We start from the raw sequence: 13,079 nt of genomic DNA, 5'->3' as shown, positions 1-13,079 counted from the left end.
GCCATTTACCCAGAGAAACGGACCCAGAACGAGCTTGTTAAGGATGGCGTGCTGGCCTGACAGGGGACTTGCTGGCGGGGGCTACTCTTCTCCACCCTTCTCCCCGACTATTCAAGGAGGCTTTTCCTCCAATCTCCATGTCCAGATGCCCAGCATCAGAAGCCCCTGGCCCACCCAGAGCTGGAGGATGGACACCTGTGGCCAGGGCTTGAGGATAAAGGCAGGAACCGCAGGGCCATGGGGAAGGGAGGGTGATTTTTTGAGTGAGAATTAAGCCCTGCCCAAGACCTGCCCATGGGAGATGAGATGAAATGGGGACGGAGGGGTGCGTTGTTTGGAGAGGAGAAGCCGTCCCACGTCTCCCTGACTCTGTGGACTAGCGTAGGGATCCCCAGCGAAGCTTCATCTGTATTTACAGCTGCTCCCCGTTGCTCACATTATTGCCTGAGCTCCTTCTCCTGTCAGATCAGCGGTGGCATAAGATTCTCATAGGAGCACGAACCCCATTGTGAACTGCGCATACGAGGGATCTGGGTTGCAGGCTCCTGATGAGAATCTAATGCCTGATGATGATCTGTCACTGTCTCCCGTCACCCCCAGACGGGACTGTCTAGTTGGAGGAAAACAAGCTCAGGGCTCCCACCGATTCTACATGATGGTGAGTTGCATAATAATTTCATTATGTATTACAATGAAATAATAATAGAAATAAAGTGCACAATAAATGTGCTTGAATCATCCCAAAAGCATCCCCCCAAATCCGTGGAAAAACGGTCTTCCACGAAACCAGTCCCTAGTGCCTAAAAGGTTGGGGACCGCTGGCCTAGAGCAATGGCGGGTGCAGACCTCGGGGTGTTCGGTGCCTGAAGGTGGACAGGCACGTTGGGGCTGGAACTCTGTTCCTACCCTTCCACGATAAGGTTGGGGTGGGCTAAGAAAGGGAGGGGGTAAGTGGTGACTGCTGAGGGCCTAGAGGGGGGCACCCCAATGCCCAGTCTTGGAGGAGGAAGAGGATTTGGTTGGGTAGGAAAGAGAGGGGGGCTTTGTCCCCGGGCAACGGGGAAAACAGGATGCCATGCGCGATCTGGAAATCTCGCAGCGCCCTCTCCCGGTGTAGCAGGACGAGCCGCAGACAAAACTCCTCAGACACCGGATTAAAGAAGGAAGAGGTTTTTTATTCCGCCGGGAGCGTCGGCAGACTCGCGTCTTGAGAACCGAGCTCCCTGAGAAAGAAATATTTGGCCTTTTTAAAGTCTTACAACTTGAAGGGGTCCACGTGAAAGGGTCGTGATAAATCGAGCAAGCGTGGGAAACGTGACTGGCGGCTACATGCATCAGCTAACAAAAAGGTTTACAATGGTTTTTTCATACAGTGTCTGGAATTTACAGATAACACAAGTAGTTTAGGCCAGGGGTTGATGTTATTGTTATTACTTTTTTTAACTCCTAGGGCTGGGTGGTGGTGCCAAGGTTGTCTGGCTATTTATCTTACTTTTGTTTCTTTCTCGCTTTCCTCCTGTCTTGTGAACTAGGCTAGGTGTGGGGAGGAGGGCAGCAGGAGTAGTAGTGGTCTCCCTCCTTACCCGCACTAAGGCATCTCTACATTCCCAGGGAGAAATGCGAAGTTCTGAATAAAGCTTCAAGGTGGAGAGCCAGAGAAGGTGGCCGATCATGAAATATTTCAGAGAGAGGAGTCACGAGGCCCTGAGGGTGGCAGAGGCTGCCCAGAGGAAAAGCACCAAGAGCACCGCCCAGCCCGGAACTAGCTTTAAATCCATGCCCAGGTTTTGTATGAGCCTTGCTGGAGGAATATACATCCAGAGTAAATTGTGTTGGTCAATAGGTACTGTTAACTGAAAAAAACAAAACAAACAAAACCCCACAATTTATATATTTAGAAAGAAGATTTTATTTCTTTAAAGAGTTACAGCCTGCAAGCTGGCCATCCTGCACATGGCATGTGGCAGGGCCGGAGACAGGCACTTCAAAAGAGGGCGGGTTGGGGCAGGAGCTTTATGCTAAAGGAGTTGGCTAAACACACATATTCAACAGGCTACAGGAGGAGCTATGCATATTCATAAAGGTGGCCCTGATGGATGCATATTGAACAAACATGCATGAAATATATGACCCATGTTCACTTTGGGATGGAAACTTAACATTTAAATGCATTACACTGAGGTCCTGTACCACTAAAGGTCTTCAGAACACAGGTGCGGAACTTCGTAAACCGGTCAGAACTGGTCCATGGTCTGTGGTCTTCTGATCTGGAGAAAGTTACTGAAATCAGTCTCTTCTCCAATGAAGGCTGGAATTAAGGCCTGGAGCAGGGGCTCAGTTGCTCAGTGTAGGGGCCCTGGATGAGCTGTGATTGTTTTCATCTGGCTTATCTCGAGGCAGTGCTTGTTTAACTGCTAGCGCAAAAGAAACACCTTGTGGCAGGCAGAACAGAGTTTACGGTATAAGCGTGGGGTGTGTGACCTCACCTTTGCCTGGCAGGGCTTGAGGTCCTGGTTATAATCCAGTATTGTGATGCCACAAAGTCTGTTCTGTCCATCTGATGGTTCTTTTTTAAATTTATGATTCTGTTTTAACATTACTGTGGTCAGTTGTGTCTAAACTGCGAAAGGGAGGTGTATAATGAGGCGTGTCTGACCTCCCCTTTCATCACGGCTGGGATCTCAGTTTTAAAAGGTTTTCTGTGCCGGGTGCAGTGGCTCATGCCTGTAATTTCAGCACTTTGGGAGGCAGAGGCAGGGGCATCACTTGAGGTCAGGAGTCCGAGACTAGCCTGGCCAACATGGTGAAACCCCATCTCTACTAAAATGCAAAAATTAGCTGGGTGTGGTGGTGGTGGGCACCTGTAATCCCAGCTACTCAGGAGGCTGAGGCAGGAGAATCATTTGAACCTGGGAGTCAGAGGTTACAGTGAGCCGAGATAGTGCCACAGCACTGCAGCCTGGGTGACAGAGCGAGACTCCGTCTCAAAAAATAAATAAATAAATTAAATAAAAGTTTTTCTGAGGTCCCTTTGGCCAAGAAGTGGTCCGTTTAGTCAGTTGGGGGGCTTATAATTGTATTTTTAGTTTACAGTAGCCATCTGGAAAACTATAAAGTTGAATCTACCTTACATTGTGCATGTCAAATAATTCAGTGTAACAAATGAAACCACAAAACTGTAAGAAGAAACTCTAGTAAACTGTTTGAAAAATGTAATTTCAGAGCGGCAAAGACCTTTCTAAAAATCACAAAGAACCCAGAAGCCATAAAAGAGAAGATGGATTAATCAAACTATTTAAATATGCGAAGTCCACGTGGTTCAAGACACCATCAGTTAAGCCAAAGTGCCAGTGGCCATCTGGGAACACATGGCTGTAACTTGTGTGACAGACCAGAAGTGAGTTCCCCTAACATGAAAATCAATGAAAAAGACCAACAACTATTAAGAAAATAGGCAAAAGATATGAAAACACAGTTTACAGGAAAAGGAACCACAAATAGTTTTTGTGGTTGTTGTTGTTTTTGTTGTTTTTTGAGGTGGAGTCTCTCTCTGTCGCCCAGGCTGGAGTGCAGTGGCGCGATCTCCACTCATTGCAACCTCCACCTCCCAGGTTCAAGTGATTCTCCTCCCTCAGCCTCCCAAGTAGCTAGGATTACAGGTGCCCACCACCATGCCTGGCTAATTTTTGTATTTTTAGTAGAGACAGGGTTTCACTATGTTGGCCAGCCAAGTCTCAAACTCCTGGTCTCAAGCGATCCAAAGTGCTGGGATTACAGGCATGAGCCACGGTGCCTGGCCACAGATGGCTTTTAACCCTCCAAAAAGATGCCTATCCTACGAAAAGAAATGCACATCAAAACTCCAGTACAATGTCGTTTATTGCCTACTGGGGTGTCATAAATAAGAACATTGCCCAAAACACCGTATTGGTGGGGAAGCCAGTTTTCCCACACACCGCTGGCGGGAGGATGGATGGATAGAACCCCAGTGGAGGGCAATTTGACACTGAGGCACGCATTCTGTCACCCAGCAAACCCCCTGTTGGGGAAGGCTGCTTTCAGATACTTGCGTCTGGGGGAAATGGCGTGTGTGCACTGTTATTCGTGGCAGCTTTGCCATGTTAGGAAAAGGTGGGGAATCCTATCCTTCCTTCAACAGGAACTAATCAAATTACTTCTAGCAAGTCTACACAATGGACTCCTGTTCATATAGAGGAAGTTCTTCATCAACGAATGTGGGACAAACTTCAAAGTAAATAGTTAATGGAAACCAACAAGGTACAGGATAGCTTGGGATGAGAGACAGGAAGTGGAGAATGCTTGCTTCCGCTGGAACAGCTCTGGAGGGACATAGATACATCAGTGACAGAGGTGGCCTCTGGAAGGGGAATTGAGTGCTGGGCAGATGAGCTGCAAGGATTCTGGTGGTGGGGGGGTGCACCTGCTCAGGGATGGGAGGGGCAGCTCTCATCAGCCCGTCAGTCAGAGAGTGGCCTGTGGGGCCCGCTGGGAGTGCCTTCTGGGACCTGGGGTGTGGGGCAATGGGAACTTGGTTCTGTTCGGTATCCGGGTGTGTCTGGGGCACAGAACCTGGCTTTGGGGGCAGAATCCTGGTTTTCTCATCAGGAAAGTCCCTGATGGAGATAGGGACCTGTATTCTTCATGGGGGATCTTCTAGGAGAAAATTCCCTCCCAGAGGTAGGGAGGTGACTGGAACTGAAGAGCGGCCTGGCATGGTCAACTCAGGGAGCTGGTTTGGGGATTCGGTAGGGGGTAATCAGCGGGAGTTCCATCAGCTCCTAGGAATTTGACCTCAGAGCCCAGTCACTCTGGGAAAACGCTGTCAGGCTGGGGACTCGACTCCAGCCCCTGGGGACTTCCTAGAGCTGGCCAGCCCTCTCGGTCACCTCTCTTGGTTGTGACACTGAATACAGGATGACCCCCAAGGCAGAGTGGACCTGGATGCAAATATTTCCCAGCTCGGACTCCAGGGTGCCAGCCACAGACATCCTGGGCACCCCCTCAATCAATCCTTCCTTCCTTCCTTCCTTCCTTCCTTCCTTCCTTCCTTCCTTTTCTTTCTCTCTCTTTCTCTCTCTTTCTTTCTTTCTCTCTTTCTTTCTCTCTCTTTCTTTCTTTCTTTCTTTCTTTCTTTTTCTTTCTTTCTTTCTTTCTTTCTTTCTCTCTCTCTCTCTTTCTTTCTTTCTCTCTCTCTTTTGTTCATTCTCTTTCTTTTCTTATTTCTACCACATTTTACTGAGTGCTAGCTCTGTGTCAGATCTTGGAATATAGTAAAGATTTTTCAAATGTTGGCTGCTATTTCAATAAAAGGTTAAATTTTAGCATGATCTAATAATTTCAAAGCTGCATGCATTTGATGACATAACCTAAGGGTTTAAAACAAAATAAAAGTGACAGAATGACAAGGAGAACTGACAAATTCACCTCCATAGAGGGAGGTTTAACCTCCTCTTCTCAAGAGCAGATAAATAAAAGCAAGGTAAATATAAATTTATTTGTAATGATACAAAAGATCTAAACAATGCAACAAACACCTTTGATTTATTAGACATATAGGGAACACTGACTATAGACACATTTATGAAAATAACACTCACCATAGGTCATAAAGCAAGTCTCAACACATTAAAAGGAGTCAGTGTGACACCGTCTGTGTTCTTTGTCTGCAGTACCACGAGGTAAGAAAACGAGATAACAGCCTCTTTCCCCAACTCTTGGAAATTAACAACACACTTTCCAATGACTCATTGAGCAGAATGGAAATTGTAACGAAAGTTTAAAAATGTTTAGAACTAAAACATAATAAAATATCACATATCAAAACTGTGGGTTGTGGTACATTTTATGTTATGTCTATTTTACCGCAATTAAAAGAAAAGCAACTGCAGGTTGCAGCTGAAGTCGTATTGCCTTAAGAACTTGTATTAGGAACAAAATGAGACAAAAACAATTCATGAACTAAGCATTCAAAATCAAGAAGTAAAGTAAGAATATCAGAGCAAAGCAAAAGAAAGAAAAGAAACAATAAAGAATAGAAATTAATTAAATGGGAAGCAAATGTACAGTAAAAAGGATTAACAAGGCCAAAATTGGGCTCTTTGAAAAGATGAGTAAAGTTAATGAACTTGGAGAGCAATTGATTAAGAACAAAGTTTGAAGGCATAAATAATCAATATAGGATGAAAAGAAGGGAGATAACAGAAATTAGGAGAGATTTAAAAGATATAAAATAGTACTATGAATAGGTTTATACGAATGAACTTGAAAACCCAAGCAAAATGGGCAACTTTCCAGAAAAATATGTAAAGGATGACTCAAAAAGTAATAGTGGCCAGGCACGGTGGCTCATGCATGTAATCCCAGCACTTTGGGAGGCCATGGCGGTTGGATTGCTTGAGCTCAGGAGACCATCCTGGCCAACATAGTGAAACCCCATCTCTACTAAAAACACAAAAATTAGCCGGGCCTGGTGGTGCATGCCTGTAGTACCAGCTACTTGTGAGGCTGAGGCAGGAGAATCACTGGAATCCAGGAGGTGGAGGTGGCAGAGAGCTGAGGTCCTGCCACTGCACTCCAGCCTGGGTGACAGAGTGAGACTCTGTCTCAAAAAAAAAAAAAAAAAAAAAAAAAAAAAAAAAAAAAAAAAAAAAAAAAGATAGTAATAGGAATTCCAAATAGTCCTATATCCCTTAAAGAAATTGAATTAGTAGTTTAAAATCTACCCCGTCCCTACCAACCCCCATAATTCTGAAACTAGGTCCAGATACAGATGGCTTTATAAATTTTATAAAATATTTAAGGGAGACATAATGTAATATTATCCAAACTTCTCTAAAAATAGAAAAAGATAATATTACCAACTCTCATAATGAAACTAGTATAAACTTGCCAACAATAACAACAACAACAAAAAGTCAAAGACAATATAAGAAAGGAAAATTACTGGCCAATCTCCCCACCCTACATGCAAATATTGGCAATCAAGCCAGCAATACACAAAAGGCAATGCGTCATCACTGAGTGAGTGAGGGTATGATTGAAGCTGCTGTAACAAAAAGACCTGAAAACACAGTGGCTTAAAGAAGCAAAAGTGTGTTTCTCTCTTAGGTCTCGAGCTGAGTGGTCCAGCTCTATGTTGTCCCCACATGGTTCTAGGATCGCTCTGGCGTTTTTATTTCCTGCTCCGTGGGGAGAGGGAAAATACTGTACAGGATAAATGGTTTAGCTTCCAGGGAGATGATGCAGGAGGTGCTGACATCACTTCCATTTGCACCTTTCTCCCCCAGACATGATCACAGGGCCAACTCTGCTGCAGGGGAGACTGAGAAATGTCTTTAACTGGGTGAGCGTGTGGCTAGCCCCAATTCTGGGATCTCTGTTATTAAAAAGAAGCAGAGAATGGTTGCTTAGGGATAGTCAGCAATAGTCCCCAGATTAACTAAATTCGGCTTATCTGGGAATGCAAGGAGAATTGGACATCAGAAAATGTATTAATATAATGGACAACATTTCCATGGATACAGAAAAAGACGTTCAATCGAATTAAACACTTAATAATGGTAAAACAAAACTGCTGTTTCTAAGAATAGTAGGGAAACTTCTTTTACTGACAATAATATTTGCCAAAAGCCTGCAGTAGCCATCAGGTTCAATGGGGAAACATTAGAAACAGTCTCTTTAAAATCAGAAATAAGACAAGGATGCCTGCCAGCACTGATTCCCTTCAGCCCTGTAATAAAAGATCTAGACAAGCCACGGAATTAATGTTATAAAAATTGGGAAGGAAGAAATAAAACTGTCACTTTCCATAAATGATAAGATTGTCTATAAAGACAGCCGTAGACTTGTTAGTAGCAACATCTTTACATGAATTAGAATGAGAATTTCCGTCCAGATTTCTATATAAGTTCAATATGCAAAATGTGACATTTTCCTACATATGGGCAACAAACAGAAAATTCAATTGAAAAAATATTAGTTATAATGGCACTGAAAGTAATAAGGTATCAAGGAATGAATCTTTCGAAAAATGTGCATGACATTTCTGGGGAGAAATTATAAAACCTTATTGAAAGTTATAAGGAAGCAATATACCATGTTAATGGACAGGAAGACTCAATATTATAAAGATGTCAATTCTCCCCAAATTGCTCTAGAAATTGAATACAGTTCTAATCAGAATCCTCACACAGTTTTTTTTGGAACTTGACAAGCTTATTGTAAACTTTATATGAAAGAGCAAAGAGCCGGTGGTAATGATAACAGTTGTGAAAAAGTTCAGGAGTGGATGATTTGCCCTGCTGGGTCTAAAGACCTGATATAGAACTTCAGTAGTCGGCCGGGTGCGGTGGCTCACACGCCTGTAAGTGATCCCAGCACTTTGGGAGGCCGAGGCGGGCGGATCACCTGAGGTCAGGAGTTCGAGACCCGCCTGGCCAACATAGTGAAATCTCGTCTCTACTAAAAATACAAAATTAGCTGCCTGTGGTGGCAGGTGCCTGTAATCCCAGCTATTTGGGATGCTGAGGCAGGAGAATCACTTGAACCCGGGAGGTGGAGTTGCCTAGACCCAAGATGGTGCCATTGCACTCCAGCCTGGGCAATAGGAGCGAAACTCTGTCTCAAAAAGAAAAAAAAAATTGCTGTAGTAATTGAGGCAGTGTTTTACTGACTTGAGGGTGGACCAAGAGGCCAATGGACGGAGAGGCTAGGAAAAGATTCATGCAGTTATAGACTCTTGGCATGTGATATGGTTTGGATCTGTGTTCCCATCTAAATCTCATGTCAAATTGTAATCTCCAACATTGGAAGTAGGGCCTGGTGGGAGGTGATTGGATCATGGGGGCGGAGTTTGCATGAAGGGTTTAGCACCATCCCCCTTGGGTACTGTATAGTGAGTAAGTTTTTGTGAGATCTGGTTGTCTGAAAGTGTGGGGCACCTCTCGCCCCCTTGGTCCTGTCCCTGCCATGTAAGATGCGTGTTCCCATTTTGCATTCCACCACGAGGACTCCCCAGAAGCAGATGCCACCATGCTCCCTGTGTGGTCTGTGATACCACGAGCCAATTCAACCTCTTCTCTTAGTAAATTACCCATTCCCAGATATTTATAGCAATGCAAGAACTGTGAGATGCGAGATGGCTCAACCACAGTTTACTGGGCAAAAAGCAGGCAGAGCTACTCAATAAATGGTTCTGGAACAATTGGTCATGGAGATAATGATGTTAAATACATATCACACAGGCTGGGTGCGGTGGCTCATGCCTATAATCCTAGCACTTTGGGAGGCTGAGGCAGGCAGATCACCAGAGCTTGGGAGTTTGAGATCAGCCTGGCTAACATGGTGAAGCCCCATCTCTACTAAATATACAAAAGTAGCCGGGTGTGGCGGCAGGTGCCTGCAATCCCAGCTACTCGGGAGGCTGAGGCAGGAGAATCGCTTGAACCCGGGAGGCAGAGGTTGCAGTGAGCTGGGATCATGCCACTGTAGTCCAGCTTGGGTGACAGAGTGAGACTCGGTCTCCAAAACAAAACAAAACAAAACGAAACAAAAAAAAAGACAAAAAAACACACACAAACAACATATCACACAAAAACTAAAAACAGTCAATAATCTCACTACACCCTAAATACAGTCTGAAGTGTATAAAGACCTACTCATATTTATTTTCTTTCTTCTTTTTTGAGACAGGGTCTCACTCTGTTGCCCAGGCTGGAATACAGTGGCATGATCATGGCTGACTGCAGCACAGACCTCCCAGGCTCAAGTGATCCACCCACCTTAGCCTCCTGAGTAACTAGGACTACAGGCATGCACCAACACATCTGTCTAATTTTTGAATTTTTTGTGGAGATGGGGTTTCACCATATTACCCAAGCTGGTTTCAAACTCCTGGGCTCAGGTGACCTGTGTGCCTTAGTCTCCCAAAATGCTGGGATTGCAGGCGTGAGCTACCGCACCTGACAAGACCTATTTATGAAAAGCAAAACTTTAAAAGAAAATGAAGATATTCATCTTCATGAAATTGGGAGAAGGAAAGGAATTTTTAAGTAAGATTCACTCAAAAAACACAAGTCATTAGGATGCAGGGCAGGTGAGCCTCCAAACTGGGGTTTAGCTTTGGAAGGTTCTTGGCTTCTCTCAGGAAAGAATGCCATGGTGAGCTGATGGTGGAAGAAAACAGCTTTATGAAGGCGGCAGTGTTGCAGCTCCGTGATTACTCCTGCAGAGTAGGGCTAACGAACAGGCAGTGTGCTGAGAGCAGCAGCTCAGGGGCAGTTCCTCAGTCACGTTTATACCCACTTTTAATCACATGCAAATTAAGGGGTGAGGTATTCAGAACTTTCTAGAAAAAGCGTAGTAGTTTCTGGGCTGTTGCTAGGGAAGGGGTGGTAACATCCGGGTGTTGCCATGGCAACTGTAAACTGACATGGCACTGGTGGGCATATCTCGTGGAGAGGTGCTTTCACCTCGTCCCCATTTCTGCTAGTCCTCAATCTGGTCTTGAGTCTAGCCCTGCCTCCTACCTCAGTTAGGAAAGAAAGTGGAAATTTGACTAGATGCAGATAAAAATTGTGTCTATTAAATGTCACAACATATTAAAAGACATCCCACGGACTGGAAGAAAGTATGCAATGCCTCTAGCAATTCAAGCTTGGAAATCAGAATATTCAAAGAACTTCTCCAAGTAAATGTAAGAGAAAGATAAATACGGGACCGGGCACAGTGGCTCATGCCTGTAATCCTAGCACTTTGGGAGGCAGAAGTGGGTGGATCACCTGAGGTCGGGAGTTCGAGACCAGCCTGGCCAACATGGTGAAGCCTCATCTGTACTAAAATACAAAAATTAGCCAGGCATGGTGGCATGTATCTTTAATCATAGCTACTCAAGAGGCTGAGGCAGAAGAATTGCTTGCACCTGGGAGGCGGAGGTTGCAGCGAGCCAAGATCGTGACATTGCACTCCAGCCTGGGCAATAAGAGTGAAACTCCATCTCAAAAAATAAAGCAAAATAAAATAGATAAATACTCCAATAGAGAAATGGACAAAAGTGAAGAAAAAGCAATTCATGGAACAGGAAACACAAGTGTCCAATAATCACTTACAAAGATGCTGAATACCACTGGGAATCAGTTAATATAAAGTAAAGCCACAGTGAAATGCTAATTCACACCTATCTAGTTGGCAAAAGTATAAAGTCTTACAGGCCAAGCATGGGCTAGGGGGTAGATGAGGAGGCCTCTAGAAATGGGGGTAGCACTGGCCATTGAAGTGCAAGACACCGCACCCAGCCTGATGTTCTTGTTTTTAGAGCTAATTTAATTGTTAAATTGATTTAAGAATTTGCATGTATACATGAAACACTTTTTTTCCCTTCAAGAACTAGAAAAAAATTCTTTAAAAAAATTTATTAAAATTTTTTTATTTGTGATTGACACATAATCGTACATATTTATGGGGTACAATGTGATATTCCGATGTATGTATATACCGTATAATGATTAATCAAATCCAGGTAATTCCCACATCCATCACTTTCAATATTTATCGTTTCTTTGTTGCAACATTTGAAACCTTCTCTTCCAGCTGTCTTGAAATATGCACGAGATTGTGATCTGCTGTAGTCACCCCACTGTGTAACAGAACACCAGACTTTACTCTTTCTGTGTCAATGAAGCTCCACGAATGTTCTTTTTCTGTTCCATGTTCTAATCTGGGCTACCACACTGTACTTAATACATTATTATTATTATTTTAAATTAACACAGAGGTTGCCCTATGGACTAGCAGTGGATAGAAAAAGAAAGGGGTATAGAGAACTATCCCAGAACAAAGTCATCAGGTGGCCTGTGAGGGAGGAAGTCCCAGGGTGGTCATGGGGCACGCCTGGCCTCTCTGACCCACGGTCTCAGCACAGCATATGCAAAGCGTAGAGGAAAGACACCGGTTTGCTGGTAGCTTGAACAGTTGACTTGCCCAGTGCTGGGGCCAGGGCTTGAAGAAGTTGCATTTCCCTTTCTGTAAAAGTCAGTGTTGAGAACCCAGTAACTTATGTGAATTGCTCTGAAAAGGTTCAGCCTCCGGGTGCCTGGTGGGAAACCCGAGCTCTGCCAGCCAGCAGGCCCTAGCTCTTCTCACCCTCCTTCAGGGTTCCTGGCTTGTCCTGAACCAGGGTGTGTGACCAGTGGCTCTTCCTCTCCCCGCCCCTCCGTCCTTTCCCCCCGGCGCTGGAAAGGTGTGTGGGTGGGGAGTGATAGCAATGAACAGTGAACTTGGCGCCAACTGGGGTGGTCGAATGTTCTCCGAGTCCACATGGAGAGCCCTCATGGCGAAGGGAGCTCCCCACGAGCTACAGAACTCAGGCTTTGTCCCCTCAAACAGCAGCTGGAGCCAAGAGCTGCAGCTTAAAGAAGAGCTTAGAGTCACCTGAGCCTAGGGCTGGTTTCAGGCTAGGTGGTCAAATGACTTCTCAGACCCTCAGTTTTCGCATCAGGGAAATGGGCCACAGTTCCTAGCTCCAGGGTGCCTGGTCCCCCAGGGTGGCCTCAGGATAGACTTGGCTCCTGTGGGGCACTGCCCGCCACTTCCTCTCAACGTGCCCTTCTCCATCAGTGGACCCCACCTTCCCTTCCTGCCTCATCGCCCCACATCCTCCCACCCAGGGACTCCCACACAGGCCCTTGCCAGGGGGAGCCTCTGGGTCCTGGCTCAAGCAATCTCCCCCGACCTGGAGTTCCCTCTTCAGGGTGCACGTTTCAAGAGCCAGCTCCAGTGCTAGCTTGCAGGCCCCCAGCTCTCCCTCTCAGTAACCCTGAGGTACTTTCTGTAGATTCCCTGTTGCCCCAATCACTTCCTGTGTGTTTTATGATCTCCCATGATGAAGTCGTGCCTCCCCCTCTCCAAAGGGTGTAAACTCCAGGGACCAGCTGTCTCTTGCATCCTGAGATCACCAGCACCTGGTACTGTGCCTAGCACACAGCAGGCACTCATTAAATGCTGTGCTTAGAATTGAGGTGCACTGAATTCTTGGAACCCTCCAGTTCTTGCAGAACGGCCTC

The sequence above is a fragment of the Rhinopithecus bieti genome, unplaced genomic scaffold (assembly GCF_001698545.2).
Source record: "Rhinopithecus bieti isolate Rb0 unplaced genomic scaffold, ASM169854v2 scaffold_2408, whole genome shotgun sequence".
NCBI classification, from domain to species: domain Eukaryota; kingdom Metazoa; phylum Chordata; class Mammalia; order Primates; family Cercopithecidae; genus Rhinopithecus; species Rhinopithecus bieti.
The sequence above is the reverse complement of the archived record's forward strand: the minus strand, read 5'-3'. Positions refer to the sequence as shown.